General features: G+C 41.8%; 1 long non-coding RNA gene across 1 annotated transcript; it reads right to left on the bottom strand.

Annotated features, from left to right (window-relative positions):
- Positions 1 to 1,226: 1,226 nt before the first annotated feature.
- Positions 1,227 to 20,769, bottom strand: LOC149803747 (uncharacterized). Its single transcript, XR_016419979.1, has 2 exons — positions 20,614 to 20,769; positions 1,227 to 1,608 (listed from the first exon to the last, which is right to left on the bottom strand). It is a non-coding gene; the product is annotated as an uncharacterized LOC149803747 (long non-coding RNA).
- Between the last annotated feature and the right edge of the window lie 803 nt (positions 20,770 to 21,572).

Raw genomic sequence — 21,572 nt, 5'->3', positions numbered from 1 at the left:
TGTTAAATTCCCATTGTCCCTAGACAGACCCACACTATAGTCCCCTGTTCCATTCCCCTTGTCCCTAGACAAGCCCAAACTCTATTCCCCATGTTCAATTCCCATTGTCCCTAGATAAGCCCAAACTCTATTCCCCCATGTTAATTTCCCTTGTCGCTAAACAGACCCACGATTTATTCCCATGTTAAATTCCCCTTGTACGTAAAATGACCCACAATTTATTCCCATGTTAATTCCCCTTGTACGTAAAGTGGTATACGATTTTTCTCCATGTTAAATTTCCATTGTACGTAAAGTGGCCCAGGGGTCTCTGTAATGCTAATTTCCATTGTACGTAAAGTGGCCCATCTTACTACTACTGACGAAGTCCATGCAAACTATCTCATTCTTGTTTAAATTTAATACGGTCAGTTCTATCAATGTATCAACTACTAGATTTTACCTATCACCTTTGTAAACAATTGAAATATCCTCTGCCTTTTCCGCAAAGTCGAAAAAGAAACATCGGATGTAATTGCCGTCCTTAAAGACTATATTCCAAACCACATGGCATGATATGGACTCAGGTCACATTTAAGTTTCCTTTCCGCTGTGTCCAAAGTTGTGGGTAGTAATAATTGTGGCCCGAGTCCTATCAGGCCAAATTAATTTATAGCCAGTTTTAATCGAACTTTTGTATTTGTAATGCAATACCTGTCTCAACGTTAGACACGATGTCTGTTTAAATTTTATAGCAAACAAGGTGTGTGACATCTGCCAGAAGGTGTCTAGTGCTGGTGTTTGCATAGGGCGCAAGTTTTGGGTAAAATGCTTATGAGAATCCAAAACTAAATTTGATATATCCTCCTTAATTATAGGAATTTTTCAATGTAGTAAATACTTACTTGTAATACAAGATAAATTCTATCTGAAAACGCGTTTGAAATATAAAACATTGATAAATTAAATATAATAAAAATTTCAATAAACATTTAAACTTAGAAAGCAAAATTTTAATGAAACATTAAACTTTCATGCATGCTTTAAAATTCAAACTGACAAATTTTAGACAGCAAAGTTCACTAATGAATCATATTCAAAACAAGTGGTAGCTTGGGTCTGTACAACTTATAACTTTTTTTGTACGGGGGTAGTGAAGCAAGATAGATCACAATGATTTTTGCAGCAAATTGCAATATGCCTGTTCAAATGCACATAGGTGTAAACACTAAACAAACAATGACAGGTGCTATGTTCCACATTTATTGTACCAGGTACTCAACCAGTTGTTAATATAAATAATAGTACACTCAAAGTTCTCATTTTAATGTGACCAGTATCGTGTTTTATGGTAAAAATGCATCGTGTTTTAATGTCAATAACCACAAAAGGCAACAATATAATAGGAAGATACAGCTCCAGGGAGGCTTACAATGGTGCTGATCTTATGAATACCTAAGCCATGTCGATGTGGTTATATATATAAGTGGGGTAATACGAAACTTTCCGGGTCACTTATGACAGGTACATCGGATATGTCTTAATGAAGCCTTGGTATTACCATCTAACTACTGGAGAGTTTCCAAACTAATCCAACTCTTCCACCGTATTCCTGATGCCAGGTTAGACCTGAAAAGATATAATATATTTTACTTAATCTTATAGATCAGTAAGATGTAGGTAAACGAAGTTAAATGTACTAGATAAGCAGATTTCAAAATCACACTAAGGGTACAAGCACATGGAAAAGGCCTATTAAACTTGACTCACTGACACTCAGAAATGTGAAGCAATATGGCGTGTATTAAAGGGACTATTCTTCCCAAAAATATGAATTTCTAAAAGTATGTTTATCAGATATTACCACAAGTAAGCATATTCATGATGGAAATACCAATTTTGGATATTGCAAGTGAAAACAGCCAATTGTGTGCCTTACATATCGACTATAGGTACCAATAGATCCTACATAATCAGTTAAATGTGAAATTCTGATCACCAAAACATGCAGAAGGGATTGATATTTGCATATGTGGGCCATGTACCATGTACTTATTAAGGTCAAATATGGACATTTGCTCGTGTGGGATATACAACAATGTTGTACAAAGTTAAATTCAAATAATCTGTTTAAACATTTCTGGTGTAATGTTTGGAGTTTCAATTTGTACGAAAGTAGTAAGGTGGGGTACATTAGCGACAATGGGAATTAGCATTACAGAGACCCCTGGGTCAGATTAGCGACAAGGGAAATTTAACATGGCGAAAAATCGTGGGTCAGATTAGCGACAAGGGAAATTAACATGGAGAAAAATCGTGGGTCACTCTAGCGACAAAGGGAATTTAACATGGAACTATAGTGTGGGTCTGTCTAGCGACAAGGGGAAATTAACATGGGGAATAGAGTTTGGGCTTTTGGGATTTTTTTTTTAAAAATTTTTTTAAATTTAAATTTAAATTTAAATTTTAAAAAAGGGTAGGCAATGGAAAGGCTATCTCTTTTCGAGAAATATGGCTGGCCCTGAAAAGGGCCTTTGGGTTTTCTTCTTCTTCTGCTTCTAATTTCTTCTTTTTCTCCACCAAGTTCTTATTTTATCTCCAACACTCTTTCTCTTCTTCTCTTTCTTTTTCTCCTGCTCTTCTTTCTTCTTCTTCTCTTCCTCCTCTTCTTTCTTCCTCTTCTCATTTTCTTCTTCTTTTTCAATCTTTTCGTTCCATTTGCTTATTCTTATTCTTTCCTCTTCATCCTCCTTCTCCTCCTTTATCTCTTTCATGACACCACTAATCTTGTCCTTTACCTTTTTTAAGTTATTAATTTCCATCTTTACACGATGGGGACTATAGGAATAATGGTCTTCAACCAGTCTTATTAACATCTGCTCCATCATTCCTAAGTTGTCTAAAACGTCTTGTAATGTTTGTATTTTGTCCATTTGGTTAGAAGCCATCTTCTTTTTTTATTCTTTGCAGAATGGTTTGAACGACGAATACTGTGGGTTCTTATACGTAAAGCGCGTACGTGAAGGAAAACATCCCCCTAAAACGTAAAATTGATCTTACCTAGATCATGACCAAACAACGCGCGAACGTGAAGGAAAACATCCCCCTACTTTTTCATTTCATATAATAAAACCCAAACTATACTTTCTCATTTCATATAATAAAAACCCAAACTATACTCTCCACATACGCTAAGAAACAATAAACAAAATCCATAATCTACTATCCACACAATCTTACGTGAGCGCTTACAAAACCCTAACTATACTCTTCACATACGCTAAGAACAATAAACAAATCCATAATCTACTATTCACACAATCGTACGTGAGCGGGTACAAACACAAACACACAAACACAAACACACAAACACATACGCTAAGAAACAATAAACAAATCCATAATCTACTATCCACACAATCGTACGTGAGCGGTTACAAAACCCAAACTATACTCTCCACATACGCTAAGAACAATAAACAAATCCATAATCTACTATTCACACAATCGTACGTGAGCGGGTACAAACACAAACACACAAACACAAACACACAAACACATACTCTAAGAAACAATAAACAAATCCATAATCTACTATCCACACAATCGTACGTGAGCGGTTACAAAACCCAAACTATACTCTCCACATACGCTAAGAACAATAAACTAATCCATAATCTACTATCCACACAATCGTACGTGAGCGCTTATAGAACCCTAACTATACTCCTCACCTACGCTAAGAAACAATAAAGAAACCCATAATCTACTATTCCCACAAACATACCTTAGCTCTTACAAGCACCAACACACAAACACATACCCTCACACTATCTTAAAAAAGAGTTAGTGTTTATAATCACACTACTCTACCTAGACACATTGGCAAATCGATCGTTATTTCTTTTCTAGAGTATTGGGTAGCCCTGAAAAGGGCTGTTTTTTTGGAACTTCATGGACACCTGGTTAATGGTGGCACCTTCCAGGCCTGGCGCCACATACACATCTTGTCCCCCAGTTACTTTTTACCTTTTTGGGGGAGAGAGCAGAGGCAGGATATGTCGCTTCAGAATCCCAATTTTCGCTCTCTGGGATTCTGAAATTTCTTCTTCTTCTCTCCTTTTCCTCCTCCTCCTCTTCTTTGTATCTTCTCTCCTCCTCTTTGTATCTTCTTTCCTCTTCTTCTTTATATCTTCTCTCCTCCTCTTCTTTGTTTCTTCTTTCCTCCTCCTCTCTTATCCTTCCCTCCTCCACAATGGCTTCCGCGGCCAGTTCATTTAATATGCGCCTGGCATATTCCAGATGCACATGAAGTTCCAACAGTTTCTCCAGTCTCGTGTTCATTTTTGGCGTTGATCAATCAACAAGGGTAGCTGGACTGCCGAACGAGTTTCAATTTATAGTGAAAGCGCGGACGTGAAGGAAAACATCCCCTAAAAACATAAAATTGATCTTACCTACATCATGACCAAAAAACAACAACGCGCGGACCTAAAAGAAACACTCACTCACTTTTTATGCTACCCATCACTATTTTAAAATTTTTTATAAATCACTTCAATAGACTATCCACATACGCAAAGCAATCCAATCTAACCCCAAATTTACACCTCAAACACCAAAAAAAGGACATTATTTTAATCTACTATCCATACCAACTTACTTAACCACTTACAAACACAAACACACAAACACATACACTCTCACTATCAATAAAGAGTTAGTGTTTATTTTCACACTACTCTACCTACACACATTGGCAAATCGATTGTTATTTCTTTTCTAGAGTATTGGGTAGCCCTGAAAAGGGCTGTTTTTTTTTTGTTTGCTATGGCATTTTTTTAGTTTCTAAGAATGCGATGTCCTCTGAGAATAGACTTTCTGGCGATAGGTCTGCTTCTTCGGAAAGAGAAGAAGAACTCTTTGGTGTCGATACGACAATCGACAAAGCCTCTGTCAGCTTCAGGTTGCTGCTGCTGCTCTTGTTGTTGTTGTTGCTGCTGTCTCTGAAGTCTGTACTTCTCTGTCCATTCTTCTTTTTCCCTGTTCATTTCTTCTCTGAAGAGCTCTTCTATCAGGTCTTCAGTGACTTTTAACATTCTCACATTCTCTGTTTCTTCTGGCTTCGGTATCAGACTGTGTCTGACCCTATGCAAATTCACGTAGGCTTCGTTGAGTTTAGATAGTTTGGAGCACATCTTCTTAGGAGGATGAGTCGACAATGGATGGTTAGACTGGAAACAACCCGGTTCTTAAAGTCAAAGCGCGGACGTGAAGGAAAACATCCCCCACACGGTTTTTGAGTCGCAACGTTTAGTGAGTGTCATGAGAGGGATAGTAAGAAATGAAAGAGCATCAATCCAACATTCTTATAGCTAAACAAAAGACAAAGGCATTTTTTTCAAAACACAACATTTTTTTATTCAAAAATCACTTAACACTAAACAACAACTCTAACATTTTTAACAATAATCCAACAATATAACATCAAACAATTTTTTCAAAACACAACATTTTTTATTCAAAAATCACTTAACACTAAACAACAACAACTCTAACATTTTTTAACAACAATCCAACACTAAAAGTTTCTCCACCAGGTAAAGAGGGATAACAGTCTTCCATGGTTTCTAGTAATCTAGGATGACTTCTCTCAAACTGTTGATTTCTATGGTATTATCGAATTCTGCATACAGGATGACGTTCACCGTTTCATCAGGGTCTCGGTCTTTAAACTGAATTTCCACACGAATCTGGCCGGATTTTATAGGGTGGAAATGTCCCTCGTCGCTGCCTTGGTCTGGAGTGAAATCGAAAGCCCACAAAGCGTAGCCTCCTGCATAATCCTCGTACGTAATACCGTGACTGGTATTGGTTCCTAACTGTCCGGTGGCTTCGTACAGGGACAAGTACGATCTCAAGTAATTCTTCTTTTTAAAGTCAGGTTCGAAAGGTCGGGTACACAAGGTCTTGCCATCGCGACTGACTTCGATTTTGGACACACCAAAGTGTTGAAAGTAGAAAGGATTTTTTTCTGCAGCTCCGTTGAAGGCTGTATTCTCGACGATACCAACGATCAAACGTTTGGGTAACTGTCCTTGGAACAGATGATCTTCGATCATGGATCGCTGTCCCTTGGGAATGGTGAAGGTTTTCACTTCCACGCGTCGTATGGGATACTTGGCGGTCGTTCTGCTCAACGTCTGACTGATGTCGTTTCCCACTTTAGGTAACACTCCCACACGGCGTACGTAGAGTCTGGCTTCAAGGATTTTGGTTTTGTAACCGTCACTATCAGCCATCAAATGGAAAGCGGCACTGCTACGATTCAGTCTCAGGCGGACATCCACTCCGTTCAGCAAATACTTTTCTTGCAACCACATGTCCAAATGCAAACGATCCATCAGTTCTAAACTTGTGTCGGCTCCCGTGATTCTCTTTCTTCGTTCTACAAATCCATCATTGTTGTCTTTCTTTTCATCAGTTTCCAATATTTCAAACTTGGTAGGTTCGTCAGCTTCCCATACCACACAGGCATTGAGATGAGTGTTCTTGGCATCTATTCCGTACGTCAAGAGATTTTCCAGGTAGGCACGATAAGGGTAAGTATCCATGCTGCTACTGACCAGTTTGTTATTCAAATACAAGTCCACTCCACTGAACAAGGAATGCATGAAATTGTTGACGGGAGCTACTGCTTCATCGTCTATAGCACCTCCAGTCTTATCTAGAATTTTGAATTTCAGGTACAAGTAACTGCTATTCAGATCGATGTAATCTTCGGGCTGTCCTTTGATTTCAAACTCGATGGGAGCGGAATCGGTCAGTGAGGAGACGGGGTGAAATTCCACCCACTGGGATTCTTGCATCGTCATCATCGTTGGGGGCATGGCAAACAGATCCAGTTCCGTCTTGGAACAAGCGCAAGATTCTCGGTGCATCATTTTTTTTGTCTCTTTTCTCAATAATCGAAAACGTCTAAGTCTCGAACGGTTCTTCTTTTCTTGGCCTTTCTCGCTTGAAGTCTGGTGAAAGGGTGTTTTCTTCGTCGTCTCTTTCTGCCTTGTCCTTGCTGAATGCCTGACTCGGTAGCGTGCAGGGCATTTATAGGTGCTTCTCGTTGGCCTAAAATGTCTTTGCCCGTTTGCAGCAAGACATTTTTGCCTGCCCTCATGAAGGCTTCTTTAGGGTTTTGTTTGTCGATGATGACATTTTGGAGAAATTCTTTGCCTTGCGTCAGTGCCGCATCTTTCAAGGCGTGCAATCCGCGTGTCACCATCGGTTTCAACACCGGGGCCACCGAACGAAAGGCCGATTTTAACATATCTCCTAAGCCGTGTCCTCGCTGTCGAGCAACCCCTCGGTACACTGGATACATGACTTAAGAGTCGTGAGAGAACCGTTTTCGAAAATGGAGTTTCACCGTGACTTTTCCTTTGGTGAATGGAATATTTTGTCCCAGATCTCCTTTTATAGCAATGTTGACCGTGTCCAAATACGACTTACTGACAGGCAAATAGTGAGGATGGACAAATTCGCGGTGGACGTGGTAAGTGTTTCCACCTTCCTCGTCAGTGTTCGTGGCAGAATCCACTTTGAAAGGAATGACACGCAGTAACGGTACGGAGGTGTGTCCCACCACGTTGTACTCCACCACATCGGAATACACGAACATCAAATTCAGTCCTTGGTTCAGTTCTACCGGGGCACGAAATAACTTGCTAAAAGACTCGTTGTCGTAAACGATGGGTAATTCGTTTTTCTTCATCATGGTCTTTCTCATGTCCATGTCTCCGCCCAACATGTCAAACAATTCAGGACAAAATAAAATGGACATGATTTTACTCCGTTCAAATTTCATCAAGAAGCGACGAGCTGCTTTGTGGTACTCCATGGTGACATTTTTGTTGACATGCTCCAAAGCTTTCAGAAACACGACATTAAACCTGGAGGTTATGGTGCTGACCAAATGTTGACCACTAAAATAATAGCCTGGGGGAATGAACAAGTGATAGGTGGTGTACTTTTGTGTACGGGTTTTCTTGTCATATTTGACATTGCTATCCATCCACTGTTGCATTTGCTCGTCATGAACTTCCACATGAAAAAAATTTTGATTGGGAAGGACATTGAGGACTTGGGTCGGGTGAATCATTTCTACTAAAGCCACTTCCCAATGGGCTTCGTGATCTAACTGGATGGCCTGAGGTAATTTGGCCGTGTAACAGCACAACGTGTTCTTGGGAAACACCTCCATGGAACTGTCACTGGGTAAAGTTAAGTAAAATTGGTTTTGGTGACTCATAATTCCAGAGTTCTGTGGCTGTCCGAGGGGTTACTGGACGTCAGAGGCGTGTCTCCGTCTAAAATGGGGTTCTGGTTGTGATTGAAGTTGTGACTGGCACTGGCACTGGACACAAGGTTCCCGGGGTTCCCGTTCGAGGTGAATTTCAGGGAGGGATTAGGAAGCAGGTAACCGATGCAACTGCTCAATAAAATGGTCCACAATTGTTTGTCTCCTTGTTGCAAACTCAAATTGGCGATGGCTGCCCCGATGACACAATACACCACGAAGATTTGGCAGAAAAAGACGATTTGCGTTTTAGGCACACGTTCTCCACACCACACCCACAAGGGTTGTTTTTGTAAATCTTGCACAGAAGAACTAGGGGAAGGAGGAGTGGTCGACGTAGCTGCGTCTGCTGTGTGAAAAGGCATGATGGTCACTTCTTTTTATAGTCGATGACTTGCGAAGCGTCGATCCAAGAATCAAAACTGGGCGGATATCCTTTCCAACGTACTTTGACTTCTTTGACACGTCGTTTGCCCACTTTACGGGTTCTGCGTTCGAGAATGCTTTCGATGTCGTACACGTCGTCTTCTTTTTTGGTGACACGTTGTAACTCGGGCAAATAAAACGTTCCTTTGAGCACTTCTCCGTTCATGTCTTCCAATTTATAGACGGCAGGATGACGGCAATGCACTCGTCCAGTGACGCGAAACAATTCGGTGGTCCAGTTAGGTAAGTAACCTTTGTCGAAAGTGCGTTTGGTTTTGCCAATGCGCACCCAATCTCCTACGGCCAAGTCTCCACTTTTCTTGGGGACAGCCCTCGTCGGGGACGTACCAAACAGGCGCTCAAACACCAACACTTCGTTGTCGGGAGTCACGTCTTGCGGGGCACGTCCGATGCTTCGATGGTAAGATTGGTTGTACGCTTGCACCAGGTGCGGTAAGATGTCGATGTACTTCAGAGTGTGGTGATGCGTAAAATATTTCCACATGCGTTCTTTCAAAGTGCGTTGAAAACGTTCCACGATGCTGGCTTTGGTTTCGGGATTCTCGGTGGTAAAAAAATGAATGTCACGTTTCTTTAATTCTTTTTGGAAAGCTTGGTTCAGAAATTCGGTGCCTTTGTCCGTTTGCCATCGAAGAGGGTGACGACCGCTTTGTTTCAACACTCGTTGCAGGGCTCGCACTAACTCGCTGCTCGATTTGGAAGTCAAGGGCACGACCCAGACAAATTTGGAAAAGACGTCGATGACACAAAACAAATATTTGTAGCCACGATTGTAGCTGGCCAAATGAGAGACATCGGCTAAATCGGCTTGCCATTGATGATCGATGCCTTCCACTCGGGTGCGACTTCTGGCAAACTTGCGTCGAATGGGTTTGTGTAAAGTGTAGGTAGCTTGTTCTTGTAACCATCGTTGCACTTGAGGTAAACGGAGACTTTTCAGTCGCGTTTTGGCAGCACGATACAATTTTTGAACTCCTGCGTAACCTGCAGGATGGGAGGGATCGTAGTAAATGCTGGCTAAGACTTTTTCCATTTTTTTGTGTTGGTTGGTGTGTTAATAAGACACCCACTCTTGGAGGATGTTACTCTTTTTCTCTTGGGGTACTTTCTTGGATTGCAATGCTTTGCGTGTGCGACCGGCAATAGGTGTTGAAGAGGAGGAGGATGTCTGAGCGGGGGATATCGGTTCTTGTTTCACTTCTGTCTTCACTTCTGTCTTCACTTTCTTTTTCTCTTGTGATGAAGAAGGGGTGGCCATCATCTTTTTAATCCATCCAATTCTGGAGGTAGGTGGTGTTGTTAACTTGCGTACTTTTTCTGGTGGAGTTTGAAACCCTTCTTCTTCTTCTCCTTTTTCTGTCTTGGTCACTGGTACTGGTGGTACTGGTACTGGTACTGGTACTGGTGATGGTGCTGGACTTTTCATCAAGGTCTTAAAATCTTTCAGAGTGGGTAGAGCTGTTTCGTCTAAAGCTTTCTGGTGAAAGAGTTGCAGTCGTTGGAAGAGTTGACCGTACTTTTGCGATTTTTCTGTTTCGGACAAATCTTGGCGATCCATCAAGGACTGCAATTCGTGTTGTAACTGGGACATCTCGCTCAAATGGGGATTGGGAGGTAAATGCGGGGTGCGTTGTTCTTGCCACCGATGGTATTCCATCCATCGTTTGTAAGGCACTAAAGCTAGTTTTCGTGATTCCATGGGGTTGTCAGGGGTCGATTCTGAGATCTTGGAACTTCCGAGGCCTTTTTATCTTGCTACCACCAGTCCTCCCAACATGGTTCCCAAGACTCCTTTCAGTATGGGGCCTAACAAGAGAGGCAAAATACCTCCACGTTGCACTAACATCTTCTTTTTTTGACGAATGGGAATTTTCTTTTGAACCATTTGGCGAAGAACGTGACGATGTTTGCCTAAGCATTGTTTCTGGTGTTTGGACAAAGGGATCGTGCCTTTCAAAACGTTCAAACAACATTCGCACACGGTATCGATGACCTCTTTGGAGGCTGTTTGAATGAGTTTTTTTCGTAGGGGTGGAGAAGCTTTGGACAGGACAGATAACATGTCCCCATGTTTGGCTAAACGTGGTGGCAGTCCTTTCCTTTTCTTTCCTTGGGGTTTTCTGGAGGGTGACATCTTTGAGTCTTCAGGAGCACCAAAAAAACACTGATACCCGACTTGGTCACAGGCCTTTTTTATACTGGAACGCGTCGCCACTGATTGTCTTTACGTCGTATCAGTTTGAGGACAGGCATGACACGTCGTGCAGGGGTACGCAACGGAGTAAATCGAGCCAGTTCTTGCTTGGACAAATCCAGTAAACTTTGTAACATGCCCGATCTTTCTTGAACTTTGATTTTGGGAGAAGGTACTTTGTGAGCAGCAGCCACTGCCACTAAATTGGAAGGTCCTGCCACTGGGGAAGTTCTTTTGGGGGTCATCAACGGAGAAGTTCTTGGTGTGATCAACGTCTCCAAGTACTCTTCAGTTCTGGGTGTCATTAACGGAGAAGTGGACAAACGTGAAGCTGCCGGAGACGCAGTCACCGCTGTGACAGGTCGTGGTTTGCGAGTGTAAGGTTGCGTCCTGGCCGAAGTGCCTCTCTTGCGACTAGTTTTCTGTGGACTTTTCTTTTTCTGGGGGCTTCTTTTCTTTTTCCGGGGTGGTGTCTGGTCAGAGGAGGGTCCTGCCACTGGAGAAGTTCTCCTTGGGGACCTGGTCTTTTCTTCTTGGGGCTTCGTTGGACTTTTGTCATGGGTATAACTTTGGGGGCATTAGGATCCCATCTTAAGAGTGAGCGAATGATGACCCCTCCTAGAGTACCGCTCCCTCCAGGTTTCAAAATGATTTGTTTTTTGGTTTGAGTGTCGATGCGGGGATTGGCCAGTTGGACCAAAGCGACTTTGTTTCAATCGAAAAAGCGTTTGGTTTGATGAGGAATCTGAATGATTCCTTGGAGTAATTGACGTGCCGTCACCGTGAACCATCGTAAGACTTCTTTGAGACTAGCTTCTAAGACACGAGCTCGTGTTTGTGGATCTTTTTCTCGACTGATGCCATACAAGGCACGAATCAATTTGACGGGAAGATGCGACTGAAGGGACGTCATGTTCGCACTGAGAGTGAGACAGACGAAAAAGGGTCTGAGGTTTTTATAGATTTTTTTTATGGGGAGTGAAATGAAGTCAAGGACGGAGACGTGTACAGGACAGGCCCTCCGTCTTGGCACCAGTGGTGAAACAAGTGGGTACGAAATCGCAAATCCTCGGGGGTCGTAGGTTTCAAATCGACGAGTAAATAGGCGTGTGGAGTTTGAGTGGCATCGTCGTACGCCTGAGTCAGCCAAGGCGTTCCTAACTGTTTGGCTAAGACTTGCACTTGCGATTTATCTCGAGGGCTTTTAAACAAGACCACGTAATGCGCATTGAGACTGATGGTGCGATGGGCTTTACTTTGTTGAAACAAATTTTGGGTGATGTAAACGACACTGGCATTACGGTGATGCCCTTTGCGCGTGAACCACAGTTTAATTTCTTCTTCGTCTTCTCCTAACATGTCGTCAAAAATGACCAATTGGGTTAGACGGGAGTCAGAGACGATGCTATCGTCTTCTTTAGGAATGCCTTCCACAAACACGATGGAATCGCCTTGACTTTCTCGCAAGAGGCTGTACGCCGATTGCCACTCTTTGTAACACCACACGATTCGTTGAGGGGGTCGATCGATCAAATGATGTTTATGTTCGATCAAACGTTTGACGAATTCGGTTTTGCCTGAACCGCTAGGTCCAGCAATGAGCATGTTAAAGGGATGGCGAAGATACAAAGCCTCCCAACTGGCACGATCTAAGTGTTCGTCGATGGCTTTGACAGTAGAGGAAGAGGGAGCAGAGACAGCAGAGGTAGCCATGGTGTGAGAAATGTCACTTGTGACACGAAAAACAAATAAGACAAGAGTTTATATACTTTTTCAGAACACGTTTATTGAATGTTTTTTTTCAAACATGAATACGAAAGACAAAAATACATAAAAGCCAAAGGCTTAAGTACAAGAATAAAAGGCACATGATAACCATGAACGTGGAATAAACACAAGTGTCTGTACAACATGTTTTGGGTAAAGTTCTAACCAGTTCTATAGTAGGGGGTAAGGTCACACAAGTGTCCTCCCGAAAGGGTCTTTCAGGCCTGTCCACGACAGTCCTGTCCTGGGTGACGGGTTCTTCTGGCACCGTCACTAACACAGGTTGAAAAGTAACTTTTTTCCTTGAATAACTCTCGTGCATACTGGGCCACCTCTTGTGTCCAAGCCTCAAAACCCTGGTCTCGGTGATGTCCAGCATTTGACTCCTAACCAATCTGGTTTCTTCTTCGTCAACGACATGGTAAGTTACTTCAATGAACAATGAACTATCGATCTTGCCTAGGGTTCCTTTTCATATACAGACCAATACCGACGTGACCGTACGGTTAGGTGAAGTGATTGGGAAGTCGCACTCGCTTCTGGTATACAATTTGATAGACTTTTTCCAAGGGTCGACTGACGATGTGGTGAGTGGGTAAACGTACAATCTTGTTCGGTTGATAGGTGGTCACTTTAAAGTTTCCATCCTCTCCCGATTGCAAGGCTTCTTTCAATACCTCAAAGTTGACCACTCGACTGGTACGATGATTCAGAGTCAGTCCTTTCACTTTGCACGTCGTGTGCACTTCTCCTTGTTTGTCCCGGTATTCGTAGCCGTAATTTTTGGGACCACCACTGACGAAACTTAGAATCTTGTCGTCGGGATGCTCGTCTGTCCAGGCTCCTAAACGGTCTCCTTCGATGTCAGGGTGCTGTTGAATCGGGTGATGGATGTAAATGCAACTGTCCGTGTCAAAGTACAGGACGCGTTCTTCTAACAGTTCTAAAGCTTCGTACAATTTTAAGCGAGCATGAGCTGTCACGTAAGCCGCAATGATGACATTTCCAAAAGGGTCGTCTTGTACAAAGTCCAGATCTTCTTCGTAATTGACCAAGATCAAATTCTCTCGAACGACGTCCACGTGTTTCATGTATTTGGTTTTGTCGTGAATCATCTGGAAGTAGCGGGAAGGTTCTGTCAAATATTCCGTCTTGGGTAAACACGGTCGTTGTGCCATTTTACCCCACAAGCAATTTAACATCACTTTGGCAAACGATCGCCTGCCTTCGTTTTTTTCGATGTGGTCTAAAGAGATGCCTTCTTGTGCATAGTATTTCTCTTTGAATTGTATTTGGTCTTCGGGAGTGTGACACCAGGAAGGATAGCCGCTGACTTCTTGTTTCAGTTTCAAAAAGGCATCCACGTAGTCGGCGAAAATGCCTTTCTGAGTAGGGTCACCCTTGTGGTACTGTTGTGTCTTGGGAAAGTGGCAAATTTCGTACACTTCTAACAGTTGGTATCCCATGTCCAGAGCTTTGAACAATTCCACGCTGACCCAGGTTCCCGTCAAGGCACGTTCTTCCTGGCTGTGATGGCAAGGTTGGTCCTGGTTGCACGTTTCGGCACAAGTACGGCACAAGGGAAACATCAGTTTGCCTTGACAATGGTGAGGTAAGACGGGATGGTATAGGTTCGTGGGAGGCAAAACTTTGCACTTGATCAAGCCTTCGTATTGTCGAATGTTTTTCAGGTCGATGTGTTCCGTCAACAATTGCGGGTGCCCTACAGGAAAGCGACAATATTTGCACACGTAGGGATACAGCGAACACACGTCCAAGTATTTGATTTCTTCTCCTTTCTCTTCGTCGGCTTGGTACAGCAAACAGGTGGCATTGGTCCTTCCTCCGTATAAACTATCCCTCGGGTTCAGCGGGTCCATGAACTGGTAACTTTCCACGAGGCGTTTAAACTCGGGATCGGTTTTCAAACGGTGATCGTACTCGTGTTCGCACATTTCCACCACTTGGTATCCTTCCTGTTCTAACTTTAGGCGTCGCTGACAAGTGTCCTGGTACAAGTCTTCCATGGTTCGTTGCAAAAACTGATTTTTAGTGTCACGGTCAGGGTAGCAGACGGGACATCCGTGAAATAAGCAACCGTTAAACTCGTACACGATCTTGGGGTTTTCTAAGTCCCAGCCATCGACCGAATACGTTCCGATGGTCTTTTCGCCTCCTCCGTTGCGGGCATGCTGAATCGATTTGTCTTCCTTGTCGCACAAGTAATGTAACCAACGTAGGGCTTTGACCGAGTATTGACGCTTGACATAGTGGGTCGTTTGAGGACTGATGACAGCCACGGTGTTTTCAGGCATGAATCGTTGGCGGTACACTAAGGAACACGCTTTGGCAATGGTGCAAGCTTCTTTCAAAGGATCGACCCCTCCGTGTTCCATGAACAGTTCTCGAAATTTTCCACAGCAACGCGGTAAAATGTCCACGTCGGAACGACAATACTTTAACATTTCTTCCTGAAAGTCGAAGGGGTCAGAGGCATGAGCCTGGTACCAAGCGTAGAAAGCTTCTCGTTGTTCGGTACGCATGTTGTCGGGGTCGTAATAGTGAGCCTCATGCAAATGGGGTAGAACGGCATGTTGATTGGCTTCCGTATTGAAAAAGTGTGGAAAGTACCCTTTAGCCATTTCTGTCATTCCAAACGTTTTAGGCATTCGGCTCAAAGGCATGGCCAAGTAACTCATCGAATCTTTAAACTGTACTTGTCCCACTTGCATGAAAATGATTTTGGCTCCGTTCAAAGTCACTTTAGGACGTTCGGTGCCTTGTTCCGCATAGTACCTCAAAAGAAACTGTCCATCGTATCCGGAGAAATTGTGAGCCATCACCGTGGCATGACGATGACAATCTCCGTAACGTTCGATGTCCTCTTGGCTCCACGTGTTGTCGATGGGGTCTAAGACCCATTGGGCAAAATCGGCTAACGTGTTTGGTCCCCGAAAGATTTTTTCACGTCCTCCAGGAATCTTGCTGCAGTGAGGGCAATGACTGAAGATAGGTTCTTGAATGCACTTCTCGCACGCTCGATGAGCCACGCAGAAATTAGGAATGTGAATGCCGGTCTCTTGCATGCATTCGAAATCGAAAAAGATGAAATTGCCTTTCTTCTTGTGACCGTCCTCTTTCTCTGGTGGGGGTTGGTATTTTTGCACGTAGCATTGGTGTTCCAAGTCCACGATGTGGTGACAAATGTGACATTTTTTCTTTCCTCGACATACGTGTGCCTTGGCATTATTGGTAAGTATGCCTTGTCCACAGGTAGGGCACAATCTCAGGAGTTGACAAGCACATTTCTTCTGTGAACCTTGTGTTTTCAAATGTTGTTGGTAACAGGTAGGACTGACAAACGTGCGCAAACAAGTCGAACAAGGCACTGGTCCTTCGCTCAGACAGGGTGGAGAGGCCAAACATCCTGGGCATTTCATTCCACAATGCTTGTGTTGCTCTCAATTGTTATAACCATAGTCACATTTCTCACAATAATAACTGTATCCCAGGAATCCAGTGATACTGGTAATGGTATCGAAATGGTCATCGTGATGATAGACATAAATGTATTTTCCGTCCTTAAAATCTTGGCCTCGAAACAACAGAGTTCCACGCATTTCTTGAGGGTGCACTTTCAAGGTGTAGCGTGGAGCTAGGGCATCTTGCAATTTTTGCATCTCAGGAATGCCACAGGGTGTGTCTTTGGACAGTCCGGCTTGTTGCAACAGGAGTTCTGCTTCATTTCGTTGTTTGGCTCGATCGCATCGTTGAATAGTTTTCCAGGTTCTTTTCCATTCTACCGTGTCGTTCTTGTTGGCATAGGTTCGTCCCACCACGATGGCACGGGCTAAACACATCTGGTCTTGAGGGTTGTTAATTCGGACGAGACTCTTTTTGGTGTTGCGAAGGTCGTCCACCAATAACATCTTTTTGCATCCAGTTCCTTGAGGAGGAGAGACGTGGGCCATTTTCAGTGTGGCTTTACCATCGGTGATGTCAAACTGGTCATTAGATTGTTGCACCTGTTGTATCTTGTCCATGACTTTGGAAGTGGTCAGTTCTGCGGGTCTGCTAAACTCGATCCAAACAGGGGATTTCAAACCGTCGTGATCTATGGATAGTGTCAAGCGATCGTCTTCTTTGGCTTGACATTGTCGCTTGAGTGCGGTGAGCAAAGATTCCCACATCTCGGTGATAAACCCTTCTACTTTCTCCAATGGTACGTCGGCCTTGAAATCTTTAAACTTCACCGTGTAGGTGTAAGCCGTGGTTCTAAATTTTCTAGAGGAGCGCTTTTCCGTCTCTCGAATGGAATAGTACTTTTCAGGGTTGACTAAGGGTGGTGAACTTGGTTTAGAGGGTTCAGATTCTGGTTCACTCATGTCCTCTTCAAAATCACTGGCATGAATTTGTGCCAAGATTTCAGCCCTGGTACGAGGCGATAGATCACGTTTCTGCCTCTTACTTTCTTCTTCTTCTTTCTTCTCGAATGAATGGGATCGTTTCATCTTGAGTGCAAAACGTCAAATGACTCAAGTTTAAACACCATAGACTAATTTATAGTCTTGGCAAACCAGCGTATATAAAAAGGGTGTGTGTCTTGTCCTTTCACTATTCATTTCACTCTCAAGCCGAGCATAACAATGGAAGAGACTACCCAGATGGAACGTTTCGTCAGAGCTTTGCGAGGGGTCATTAGAAAATTCTCTTCAGACCAGCCGACGGACTACTCTCCTTCCTTTCGAGGTAAAAGTCAAGATACTTGCTATATCTGTCAGAAGAAAGGGCATTGGTCTTCAGAGTGTCCAGACCGTCAAAAAAGAAAAAAAACAGGGGCTAAAAAAGACAAAAGTCAAGATACCTGTTATTATTGTCAAGAAAAAGGACATTGGTCTCCAGATTGCCCAAAAAAGAAACAAGAGGAGTCAGAAGAAAAGAAGGATTCTTCAGAAGAAGAGAGGGATTCTTCGGAAGAAGAGAGGGATTCTTCGAAAGAAGAGAGGGATTCTTCAGAGGAAGAAGAGGAAGAAAGAAGACAATTCTATTTAAAAGAAGCAAAGAAACAGGAGAAGAAAAGAAGAAAGGAAGAAAATGAGGAAAAAACGGTGAAGAAATTAAAAAAAACAGAGAGGCTAAACAAGGAGAAAGAAGAAGTCAATGAACTTTTAATTAAAGTGTTCTGTGGTGAATTGTGAATTGGATTGTAAAAAAATGGATAAAAGAATACATGAATGATATAAGGTAAGTGTCTTTGAGTTTTGATTTTAAAATAAGAAGCTACACTCACGCACTCATACACAGACACGTACTATAAGGTAAAATGAGTGGGGTTTATTTTTGAGTTATTGGCAAATTGAAATTGTATTTCTTTTCGAGAAATGTGGGTGGCCCTGAAAAGGGCCTTTTTATTTTGGTGTAGGGGTGAGTTTAACCAATCAACTTTAACTGCCTTAAGCCTTTGCCACGGCCAAGGCCTACTTCTGATGATTGGGTTGAAATCACTAAGGGTGGTACGACAGGCTTAGTCACAGGGTTGGCGTGTTTAGCTCGGGAAGGTCGTATTCTCTTCGGTCGTGATAAAGAAGTCTGATACATTTGTTTCAGACTTCTTAACTCCGCTAAAATGTCCAACAGTACCGTAGCCGTTTGATTTTCACCCTCTTGTTTCTTTGCTGCTACTTCTTCTTGCTGTTGTTGCTGTTGTTTTTTTCTTACCTCTTCTTGTTGCTGTTGCTGTTGCTGTAGGAGAAAAGCTTGTTCCGCTTCCTTTTGTCGTTGTATAAATTTCTCCAATTCTTCTTTCTGTCTCTGTCTAAAATTCTCCACTTGCGGTAATGAAGAAGGTAACGAAGGTTCCGGAACAAATTCTTGCGAGGTAAGAAAATCCACAAAATCCCAATGTACCTCTTCTGAAAGTAAGTCCGGATTCCCTTGGGCAGTCTCCCCTGCTGGTGCACCCCAATGGATCGTTTTCTGAGTTTCCGTCATGTTGAATCACTGTCGCATAGATTGACTGCACACAAGCGCTAACGAATCTATATAGACCACGTGATGTCACAGACTGCTCTCTTCGGATTGGATGCGAGCTGACTGAATTTTGTAACGCGTGTTCGGATTGGTAAATGAATTCAATCCGTTTCAATCCTTCCTGTACCTATAAATAAGCGCAGTTCACTGCATTGATTCACTTGTTCTCGTCGCTTCAAGATGTGGACCGATGTGCAATCTTCTACGCTTGTGTCTTCCATGATGTTCCGGACGGACATGCTCATGTATGTCCGAGCCAAGTGGACCGTTGTCCACAGGACAAACACCAGCCTGTGGATATGTAGGATCTACGTTGAAAGACAAGGATGCCTGAAAAGAGTGCTGATTTACGGACCAACAGTGAGACGTAGCCTAAGGACAAGAAGAAGACCAATGCGGTACCATTTATGTTAATGAATACATTAACATAAACCCAAAGGCCCTTTTCAGGGCCAGCCATATTTCTCGAAAAGAGATAGCCTTTCCATTGCCTACCCTTTTTTAAAATTTAAATTTAAATTTAAATTTAAATTTAAAAAAATTAAAAAAAAAAAAATCCCCAAAGCCCAAACTCTATTCCCCATGTTAATTTCCCCTTGTCGCTAGACAGACCCACACTATAGTTCCATGTTAAATTCCCTTTGTCGCTAGAGTGACCCACGATTTTTCTCCATGTTAATTTCCCTTGTCGCTAATCTGACCCACGATTTTTCGCCATGTTAAATTTCCCTTATCGCTAATCTGACCCAGGGGTCTCTGTAATGCTAATTCCCATTGTCGCTAATGTACCCCACCTTACTACTTACGAAATTAAATTCAAATAATCTGTTTAAACATTACTGGTGTAATGTTTGGAGTTTCAGTTTTTACAAAGTTAATTTCAAATAATCTGTTTAAACATTTCGGGTGTAATTTTTGGAGTGTCAGTTAACAATTATTATTAATAATTAATAATGCATAAAGCAAAATGGTTCATTAAAATGGGATATCAGTTTATGTCAAAACGCATAACTTTTCAACCAATGTCTTAACCAAAAAAAGAATGCATTTTGTGTTAAACTTACTTCATTTTCCAGTTTTCTTACATCCAAGGGTACATATGCATAGGGAAGGTATATTTTATCCCCTTGACCTAGATTTCTTTGACATTTTCCATTCTCTGACAGTTTAAAATGGCTTGGTAGACAACCTGAGTACACTATGCTAAAGAGTTTTCATCTCCATTCTCTCATTAAGTACCATATAAATGTGTGTGTAAACAATTAGTGAAAGCCATACAGATTTGTGTCACTCATATAATAAATCCACTATAAACGCATAAATTAACTGCTTAGACTCAGAATAAATAGTATAAATTACTAAAAGTACAATATCAATTAGAAAGATGTCTTCACGTGTTTAGAATGAAGGCATCATTCTGACTTTGAAATATATTATCTTGCAGAATTTCATAAATATCCCCTATGGCAACTTGTGTAAGGTCAAAGAATACTTACATACTGATAATAAGGAGCATCAACCACACCGACTCTATACATGTGCAATTTTTATGCATAAATTTAAAATTAAGTTAAAAACATTTAAAAATTGTAAATTAATCTAATTAAATTTTTCATTGCATAGTTATATTTTTAAAGTCAGTATGTACAATATGTGAATATTTCATCTGTCTAGCTTTAATAATAAAGTTGTGATGGCATTTTAAACTTTTATGTACATGGCTCAAACAGGACTTGATCACAATTATTTTTCATATATGGTATTAACAATTGTTTCTTTGTTATTTGTACTGAATTTTTCACTGTGTCCAAATCCTAACCAATCATATGTTAATCTAAGATACCTTCAAAGATGAACTCAAGGCGAAGTTCTTGTCAAAGCATATCCGGCACTTTTTTTTCTTCTTTTTATAGATAAGCTGAACTGTAAACAAAGTACCGTGCAATAATTCACAGACGACTTCACTTCCAGATCAGCATCAATGACTCATCACCCACTGTGCACTGTCGTTGAAATAAACATAAATAACTACACTAAAATGCTCAGATTCTAAATAATAAATACTTACCGTTAATTCAGTACAAAGAATGCCTAAATCTAACTCTTGTATAACTACTAAAATCTGAGAGAGAAAAAAAATGCTCTAAATACAGACTAGGACTACATTTGTGGGAACTGAACCGGATGTAACAATTTTAACCCGATGCAAATTTCTCGATGCGTTTGTTTATTCATTTACACACTGACAAAGCACATGCCAAAAAATATCATTCTTGTTTAAATTTTGCTATGCTCCAGTTTTGTCAGTGTATCAACTACTTTTCAGCTAAGTCGAGAACAAACCTCGGATGTAATTTACCTTCATTAGGGACTATTTTCCGGACCACACGGCATAAAATGGCCGCAAAAGGCGACAAAATTCAGAATCGGAATACTATCGGCCTTTTTGGTCACTGCATATGTCGTGCAGTCCGCCAAGGCGAATCAACAAAGCCCATCTAATGTATGGTTACACGATAATGACAATTTAACTATCTTTAGGATGCTTACAGATATTAATAATTTGTACACGTCATAATTTTTCGACGCTTCGCTGAAACTGAGAACAGAACTTATCTTCGCATTCGTAAACTCTAATTTCCGCTTTAAAACAGTCAAGTGGGATTATAATAGTTCTTTCAACAAATACTGCCGAGTACATGCAAAACGGTGCTTAATAATACTGTATTGCAGGACCGTTTTATGTAGGTTATTCTAGTTTCTTAGGTTTGAATAAAGTGTACTGTGTATAGTGTGTAGTGT

The sequence above is a fragment of the Sinohyriopsis cumingii genome, chromosome 3 (genome assembly GCF_028554795.1).
Source record: "Sinohyriopsis cumingii isolate HCF-2022 chromosome 3, ASM2855479v2, whole genome shotgun sequence".
NCBI lineage: Eukaryota > Metazoa > Mollusca > Bivalvia > Unionida > Unionidae > Sinohyriopsis > Sinohyriopsis cumingii.
The sequence above is the reverse complement of the archived record's forward strand: the minus strand, read 5'-3'. Positions and strand labels throughout refer to the sequence as shown.